Raw genomic sequence first — 10,007 nt, forward strand, 5'->3', positions numbered from 1 at the left:
CGCAACTCATTGAAAATGAATAAAAATGCTTGGCTATGAGTGGTAATGCCTACAATGACTAGGCATGACTCGTCATGACAGCTAATGACTACGAAAAGATCGATATGTCAAACGACGGTTTGTAATGACCACAACTGATTGGAAATGAGTAAAATAACTAGGCATGTCCCATCATGACTGCTACTGACTACGAAAAGACCAATATGTCAAACGACGACTTATACGACCGCAACTGATTGCAAATGAGTAAAAATGCTTAGCTATGAGTGGTAATGACTAATATGAATATAAAGTTTTTCAATCATTCATTCGCGTATCACCATGATGACGAAAAGGCGATAGGCCGAACTATGAACCTGTGTAGTGCGCAGCTCATTTTGTCGTCTCGGATACCTTCTCAGGCTGCCCAACCAGAATCATCCAACGGCCGGATTCCCGAGTGTCGAATACCGACATCCGGTGGAGCGAACGCCGCGTACGGGCTCAAGTGACGCCTGTGGCTGCACCTGCAAGAAGCATTCAGTTCCCGAGCCTGAAATGATTCAGCCTAGTGGAGCCAGGCTCTTGTATACGGCGGCGCACAAAGTTTTGTGCGTGTTTTGTTCCTTGGGGGGGGGGGGGGGGGGGGGGGGGGGGGGCATAATGTTCTTGTGCTTGCGCGGCGGAACCGTTCTCGCCGCAACACAATGCTCGCTTGAATATAAACAAAGAGCATATCTTTTAACCGTGCATATTTGGTGTGTCGCGGCGATGTCTGTAGCAGAATTAATATCCGCGTACTCGAAGTAAGTATAGGAGGAAGAGATTGGAAGCAGGGAATTTTACAAGGAATAAAGATGAACGAGAAATGGTAGGCAGGAATACAGGTGCAGAAACACGCGACGATATCCCCGAATTAGTCGGTATTAGATAGCCCCAAGAGGGTGCTTCTAATTCAGATAAATAATTTCTACAGTAGTTTCGACGTGCGTATAACGCGGGCGCATTCGTGATCCTCCTCGCCCTGACAGGAGTGCGAGCCAGCCAGGTATACCATGCGCAGCACGCATCTCAGGTTTCTCGACGCTGCGTATAGCGCCTTCAAGTGTGCTGCAAGGCGCGCCTTTCGCGGCCCCTGCGCGGAAGTAAAGCGCTTATGTTAAAGGGCAACTCCGGAGGTTTTTTGACATTCGAATATTCTAGTAAAAAGTTCATCATAAGTTCTCCTCTCTGTCCTGACGCATTTAACAAAATTTGGGCGCCGTACGATGATCAGTTCACGCGCAACACGGCTTTAAAATATGCCGTTTTCATGGCTTAAGTTTAGAGTATTTCTGTGGGCAACACTGAGTTTCTGACGTCACAAACAGCATACCGGCGTTACTGTGCACTTCTCGCGTGATTATGAAATTGTGAGGCTTATATTGAACGACCTCAGACATTTTATGCAGTGCGTCATGATTTTCTTACTTTATTTTCACCATCCAACGCGCGTACGAGTGTTTTTCTAATACTGAGTGTGACGTCACCATTTCGTCAACCGGGACATCGTGTCTGGCCGTGAAAGCAGTTTCGGTTTTGATTTGCTGTTTTCTTTTTTAAAACCTTTTACAAATACTTCTAATTGGAATTTCGAAAAACGATTTTTTTGTGTTGAGTCGGGACATGCCGAGGAATGTAATTCAACTAAAAACACAAAATGATGAAATAACCACCGGAGTTGCCATTTAAGGCTGCCGTGTCAGCGGGTCATCCTGTCTCGCGGACGATACGGGACAATAAGCGGGCGTTAAGGTCCGAGTCCTGGCAACAAGTATCCCCCTGCCACCCCATCAGTGCCTTGTTTAACGTTGCTGGCTGTTTCTAGGGCACGTTCAAAAATGAAAGCCCCTCTTGCATATCGAAGTTCTCGTCACGCTGCAGTTTGAGGCGCTGGCCTGCTACAAGCACAGCTCACAATGGCAGTTCACAGAAATACCGTTTCAATCTGCCCAGTATCTCAGTCCGATCAAGTGCTGTCAGTCAATCCGAATCAGTACCCACTAGAGCATTTCGCGGGCCACAAACTGTGATATACATGTACAGGTGAAATCATTTTGCTTTGCCTTCAGATTCTATATATTTCACTTCCGACATCTCCGTTCCGCCAACATGATGCAAGCTGCAGGGTCCTGTATCTAGACAAAAACGTTGGCAACGCGTACTGAAGAGAATGTATTATGCTGCGAAACGGTCATTTCAAGCTGGTTGACGGCGAGCGTCGTCGGGCTCAATTTTGTGTCGAACTAAGTTGCATATCTGATTTTAAAAACACCGTGCTCTTTTTGGGAGAAAAAAAAAAAAAGTCGAGATTCACATAATGCCGCACGTGAATCGTCTTGCGGAAATCTTATCTTGACTACGCTTCAAAAAGCACCACGACTTAGGTAAAAATTTCCGCCTACTCAATTCTATTTGTGTTCATCGGGATTTTTTTTTTTTTTTTTCCTTTTTGCCTATATACTACCCGAGGTTTACTGCTCTTCGTCTTAGCGGCAGACATCGCACGCATTTTCACCTTTTCGCAGAATGATTGATTGCTATTTCTCCCCGCAATCCCCCACGACAGATTCGTAAAGTCTGGTACGCACAACAATGTAAAACAGCAAAACAATAACAGAAACGTATTGCCTAGGTAGCTTCTCGTCGATATGCAAGTGCAGAGAACCATTAAAAAAAAAAAAAAAGCATGGGCCAAAGCACACAATATCCGTCGCAATGCCGAAAAAAACTTTCTGGTCATGTTACGTATCATTCACAAACAGTACAATGAATGAATGGGCTCCTTCCTGCCTTGCTTTGATTAGCGTTGTTCGGCACCAACACCTTGTAACTGACTCTTGGGGGGTAACTTTGAACTGAACTGACGCTTTATCTAGGAATGTACATATTTACAACAGGGGAAACAGCAAGCACGATAACATGAAACTGGCTAAACTCTCCGGCATGGCCGAAGAGTAGCTCAGAACAATTCTACAGGCCGCGGGCCCGGTTTTACCACCTTTGGAGCCCGGCTCATATTTTTCATCATCCAATCACAACAATCTCACACATGACTGGTTAACAAATACTTTGGCATGTCTTTCCATTTCCGTACGGTTCATCTCCCTCTCCCTAAAACAAACAAAGAATGCAACTGGGACAACAAATTCTTTTCACAACAAACAGAATTTAGAGAAGGAACCTTGAAATGATTGGGGGGGGGGGGGGGGGGGGCTCACTAGGTCACATGCCACGCCTCACGCTTCCACAGTGTTACACAAACTCTCTAGGATAGAAAACGAAAACACAGTAAAGCACATGCCGGCACCATTGCAGACCGCATCAAAAGAGCCGAACAGCATCCTCCCATTCCGCATCTTATCCGTCACTGTTACACACGCGTCCAGATGTCCGTTCAGCGTCTCCAACCATTGTTGGCATCCAGGGTTAGAATCGTCCCAGAGAACCTCACTCAGCGCGCCTGTTCTAACTCATCATTCAGCCTGGTAGCGTTTGTTCTTTCACGGCCGGTCTCGAGGGAGAGCACGCTTCTCTTCGCGCGCTCTCCCTCGAGACCGGCCGTGGTTCTTTGTACGCTATGCCGCCCTTCCGAAAGAAGCGCTCGTTCAAAAGCTGCGCTGCCTCGGGTGATGGGTGCAGTCGGCGGTGTAAACAGTTTGTAAGAAAAAAAAAAAAAAAAAAAAGCCCTCCACGCAAAGGGGCGGCGAGAATTCAAACCGCCTGTCCCCGCGTCTTCGAGCGCGACCGCGAAGTCCTCGGAAGAAGGGACTGCTTTTCCTCACTGCTTACGTTTCCGTCGTGCGCTCCTTCCAGACTCCTGCCAACACCACCCCGATGGTAAGTGGGAGCTGCCACAGCTGGGCGTTGAACAAGTGACCCAAAAAGAGCGGATGGTCCTAATGACGCCGCGCATATCACCGACCCCTTACAAGTACCATCACATTAAAAAAAAAAGGGGGGGAACAAGCTCGTAAACTTAAAGTATATAGTAGCGGCTTTTTCCCTTTTGCAGTTCATTGCTGATGCCACCTATAAAGCAACAACTATTCAGAAACAGAGCGATATACTAGGGGAGCATTTCTCTCATATTTCTATTTCTTTATTTCTTTATACTATATACCTGGTCGTTCAAAAAAAACTGAAACGCAAAGACTTCCAACGAGAGCCAACCAGCAGCGATTTACGTGCGCGCGTCAGGCGTGTAAATAGTGTTTTGTGTTTTTTCGCGTTAAGGTGCGCTTTTGCTCACCAATTCGCCTCTTGGAAAAGAAATGCGAGCAGATTATCATCCCACGCTCCATTAAACAAAAAAAAAAAAAAAAAAAAATTGTCCATATCGAGCATGTCATGCTGGATAAGGACATCATTAGTCGGTCTTCGGCGCTTGAGATTCTTTGTCGCGCGGCTCCTAAAATGAAGTGACGCTACACTGTAGCGATGCTGTCATTTAGGCGCCTTGTCAAAGCAAAACAGGTCGCTGCCGTCAATACAAGTTACGAAGTGTCTAAAGGTACGTCCGACGTATCCATTCGATTCTCGTAAAGATACGGCGGACGTCGATATACAGGCTCATGGCTACATGCACGTCGAACGCGGCCACATTCCGCTTGCTACGCGTGAATGAATCTTATCCTCTATGATATCAGCTAGCCGCGACTCTCGATGAATTGCTACGAAGAGTGCATCCGTTCTAACATAGATCACGGTCTTCACTTAGGGTTGTGTACGGCAAGCGCTGTCACGCACATAGCTGCAGGCGATGCTACGTACTGCACCAGCTCCACCAGCTGGCATCGAGATACGCACATTCACGAGCAGCTTTCGCTTCGCACCAAACTATTACCTCGATCTGCCCGTAATGTAAGCGAGCTACTCCTAGCATTTACGCTGTCTTAGGTCCTGCATCGACCTCCGAAGATCTAGCGCCGGTACAACACACACACCTCGCCGTGCAGAACATTCGGCAGTCCAAAGTATGTATGTGAAATGGCATTATGCTCTTTCCTCACATGCAGACCGAGGAAACAGGATGTTTCTAGCCAAATTCTTCGTTTAAATTCTACCACAGAGCCGTGGCAGAAGACATGCCGAATCTACTAGAGGCCTGCGCTGCTACTGCGGCGAGCTGCACGTCGACTCGTCGAGGCTAAGACCTACTGCACCGCACCGCAAGAGTGCACAACCGGAAAGCCGGAAGCGCGAATGATCCGAATTCCCTGTGAACAGCAACGTTCTTTGGTATTTAGGGGAAGACTAGACTAAAGTGCTTAGCCTGCATCTTTTTCTTGTCGTTGAATTTTGCGTACATGTAGTTTAAACCCCCGCATGCTCGAGGTTAGCATGACCCGACGGAACGGCCGCGCAGCTTTGAAACGATCGGGATCGATATGCATGCATCGGCGGACTTGGGTACGCGTTAGAAAATGTGCGCTGCACATTTCGTTGCAGAAGCTGACTCTTGGAATTGTGCAGAGTGCGCCACGCAAGTGATCGTTGCTACAACCACGCATCCATGTTCCAACGGCTGGCCTACCCCGAGGCGCATAAATGTTCAACCGTGGACGTATCAATGATCGAAGAGAGGACAGATTTTCACAATATTGGGCGCGAAATCGATAGCTACCAGTGCTCAGTGTTAGAGAAATTCTGCCTTGATCATGCGCAATTCAGTGTTTCAGGTGTGGTCAGTAGCTGTAAGTTTGAACAGTTCGCCTGTCAAGTCAGCGGCGCCAGCGATGGACCGGCGGAGCGATTTTCCACGCTACACCGCTGTCTTGCTAGAAAGCCTACCTAGGCGGCGTTTGACATTCAGCTGCTTTTTGTGGGCCCCGTAATTGAAAGCAACGCCTTCAGAAACGCGTTAAATGTTCAAAACTGTATTCTCTTCAACAGTTTCACTCCAGGCTGTCAAAGCAGGCGGACGTTGATAAAACAGTTGAGCACTCCAGTCTTTAGATATCTGTAGAATCGCCTTCAGTTTGTAAAATTATTGGAATAGGTCACTTTCCGATCGCTGGGACATAGACCCTCATGACAGCGCTTTCACGTGAATAAGGACCACACCAGACCGAAAGCTTGTCTCATATAACATAGCTAACCAAGGTATACCTTACAGCATTGTGTTGATTTTTATGGTGCATAAGCGACTAATGCTGCCATGCACCAAGAACAAGGTTTAATGTATTTAGTTGTGTGTAATGACTAAACTGTTCTTTAGGATGTAGCTTGTTTAGGAACATTTTAAGAAACCAAAAATGCAGGAAATTTGCACGTCTCTCCTAGGATTACAGTTCAGAAGAGCGTGTTGTCGGGCTAGTTGGTTCTGCATAGTATATAAGAGAAATGCGCAACAACTTAAACAGGACACTTATTCTCTTATTTCCTAGGATCATGCTGGGATGTAAAGGGATCTGTTGCAAAATTGTACAAAAAGTTTCCTCTTATTTTCTCAACTCTGGCGCACGTGTAAAATATGGTTTATTGTTAGTTCATCTCCACACTCCTTGCATATTGGTTTGTCCTCTTTCATAAGTATTGAGCTGTGTGTGAGGTGTGGGTATGTCTTTTGTGAAGATGACCTAAAATGGCCTCCATGTTGTGTCTTTGATTACTGCATGATTTCCATTCCTTAATGACAGGTTTGACAAGTATAGTTTGTAGTTTATTTCAATGTTTCAAAAATCCTGCCATTTCACTCTCACCTTTCTTTGTACAAGCTTCTTGGTATCTTCATGCAGCATATTCACCCTCTGTAATTTATCATTGCGTCAAGGTAACCTGGTTATTTCTTTCAAGACAACTGTCCCGATTTCATAAAGTGTAGGGTTTCTGACGACAGGAACTCCTTGGAAGTCATAGAAATAAATGAGATCCACAATCATGAGCTATCTAGGGTATGCATATACATGTCCATCGCTCAGTGGAATGGTGTCAGTACGCTGTTAGAACAGGTCTTGTGGTAACAACAACCATTGTCTGAGGTGGTCCTTTAATGGGCATTGAAATGCTATGTAACTACAGGTACTGATAGAACTCTTGATCATGTTATGTGATGATGCGATCCTTGCATGCATATAGGTATACATTTCAGAATCTGCAGTGCACCACTTGACCATTTACCACCAGTTTCTGTGAAAATGTATTTTTCATGCGTGTTAACCAGTATTTAACAGATGACCCCTGTGCACAAGCCAAAAGTGCCACGAGCCAAATGTCACGAGGCCACACGACATGGCAGGAGCTGTTAAGTCAAGCTTACAAAGTTGTATTTGAAATATGTTCTGGGACGTTTCAGCTCCAATTAAGGAAGGTTGAGGCTTACAGAGGTCTATGCCAGGTTGTCTATCACATAACAGGGCAGCCTACGACCATATGCTAATGAGTATATCTGAGATAACAGAGACATGAATTAAGGAATTAGTAATTATGTTTGTAGCAAAGGGCATGTAAATTAACAGGAATCCACAGTGGGATCTGCAGACAAGAACCATTAACGCTGGCACACCATACCCTTACAGGTGGAGATTAGGAGTCTCCCTAATTTTTTTTTCTGCTCAAAGCTTGTCTTTCCTTCATTCTTCCAGATGAGGAAGATGTGAAAATGATAGCATCGAAAATTCCAGAGACCATCGTTAACAAGGATGCTGATCCCATCAGCGTAAAAAGGAATTTCAGAAAAGATGGGTGACTAGTAATGCAGGCAACAGTTGAAGCTAAGTGGAAAGGCATGAAATTGAAATGTAACATATGCAGAGATATGTTGCGAGACGACCAGTCTGTGGTGTGCGACATCTGTCTCCGTTAGTTTCATCAAGTGATTGGCCAAAGCAGATGGGGCTTGTGGTTTTGTGATAAGTGCAGTGCAGTAGCATAATTGCAACCTTGCCCATTAATAATTGCAGTGGAGTAAGTGCATTGTTTTGTTTTTGTAAGATGTTCATGGTTTTCATGCAAACATTATGAGAATTTTTTTCCTAAAGAATGTTTGCTGAAATGTGAATATAATGTGCAATAAAACTAGTGTTTTCTTGCTATTTACTTTTCCTTGTATACATTAGTTCTGTGAAGAAAACCACCGGCTAGAAGGAAATGTAATGGCATGCATTTTGATACTTGGCCCCATTGTGCTGGCTCAGTAGTTAGTGCTTGGCTGCTGAACCCAAAGATGCAGATTTGGCTCCAGCCAGAGCAGGAGCATTTCAATAGAGGCGAAACAATAGGCCGTCATGCACCGTGCGGTGTCAGTGCATGTAAAAGAACCCCAGGTGGTCGAAATTATACCGGAGCCCTCAACTATCGTGTTCCTCATAGCCGTAGTTATTTTGGGATGCTAAACCAGATATATATCACATCATACTCTGAGTAAGATGCTATTCATGGTCAGTTAATTATACACTAAACGATCAATTTTTTTCTGCATGGTACAGCACCTGTTGTACAATTCTACTTTAGCCTTCATGAAGAATATCACACTGGCTCCACATGGCCTTCTGTTGACCCTTGATATGCGTCACAATCACACACCCGAGTATATATTTGTCTAAGGGCACCTATGCATGCAAGGAGGGGACCATTACTTTCCATTTGTCCGAACTGATATGCACGATCCACATCATTTCTGTAATTCAACTGCCTGCTATTTGAACTGTCCAGCACTGATGCAAGTTTCAAAGAACTGCAATTAGCAAATTAATCCAAGCAGGAAACCATGCCAAGAACTGCTTTGGTTTCATCTTTAACAACTGTTTGAGAACTAAATAGCCAAATGTTGCAAAACATAGATGAGAGGTTACAAAATCTAAAAAACAATGCAGCCTACCTGTGGCATGTAGGGTTTCACATTCTAAAGTGACATATGTAGCTATGAAAAATACCGTAGTGGAGAGCTCCAGACTAATTTGACTGCCCGGGCTTTGTACTTTGCGTTGACATCTTGCAGGAAACAGAAGCATTTGCATTTCGCCTGCACCAAAGTGCGACTGCCATCACTGGCATTAAACATCACGACCTTGGGGCAAGTAGCCGAACGTGCCACTAAGATGTCGCAGCGTCTACGTACATGCTATAGACGTCAACCTTCCTAGCATTAAAACTGTCACATGCATGGCAGATATTCATGTTCAGCTTTGGACTGACAAGTTCAAAAGTGTACTATTTGTGTTTTTCTAGCATGAAAAACAAAGGAAACTAAGAAAAAACGAAAAAAAAAATGAACATATGTTGAAAAAGCACTAGCCATTAACACATAAAGCATATTCGTTCTTTTATTAATGATAAAGTGGCCTTCAACAATAGTACAAAGCCTGAACATTTAGGAAGGTGCTGTGCCAGGCAGCTATTTTACAGAAACCTGAACCATTTCACCTGTAGTAATGCGCGGGCTGGGCCCTTATTTTTCGGTCCACTAGCTCCAACATGCGAAAACTGCATCATGTGCATTCCCATTTTCCGAGTTTTGAGCTCTGTAGTGCAGGCTAACAAATTGTCGATGACTTATTTTGTCTGATTGTTGCACAGCGCGTGTAAATAAATTACCACTGCACCTAATAAACACTGACATGCACGTGCAACATCGCCGATCATAAACGGTCACACTGATGTCCGTCCGGACATCGGCGCACTCATCACAGCACTCTTCGTAGTCTCACACAGCACTCTAGTAGGACGTAATCCGTACATCACAGCATCTCACGGTAAGCACAAACCACACCTCCAACAAACACGAATGACGCGATGCTTGGGCTATAGAGACACGCCGGCGGCACCCAGCTTTTTTAGCGACTACGTAGAACCTGCAGCACCAAACCTCAGTGCGAGCAGAAAGCGATGCATTACGTGACGCATCTCATCACAGATAGAAGTGAGGAAACTTTGAAGAATCAAAACTACCTAACTACATAACGACCGTCGTAGACGTTAATCCACATGATAACGAGGACCAAATGAGCGGACGTGCGGGCCGCGGGCTGGCTGTCAACACCGCGATT

The sequence above is a fragment of the Amblyomma maculatum genome, chromosome 1, assembly GCF_055883805.1.
Source record: "Amblyomma maculatum isolate TAMU_Amacu chromosome 1, ASM5588380v1, whole genome shotgun sequence".
Classification (NCBI taxonomy): domain Eukaryota; kingdom Metazoa; phylum Arthropoda; class Arachnida; order Ixodida; family Ixodidae; genus Amblyomma; species Amblyomma maculatum.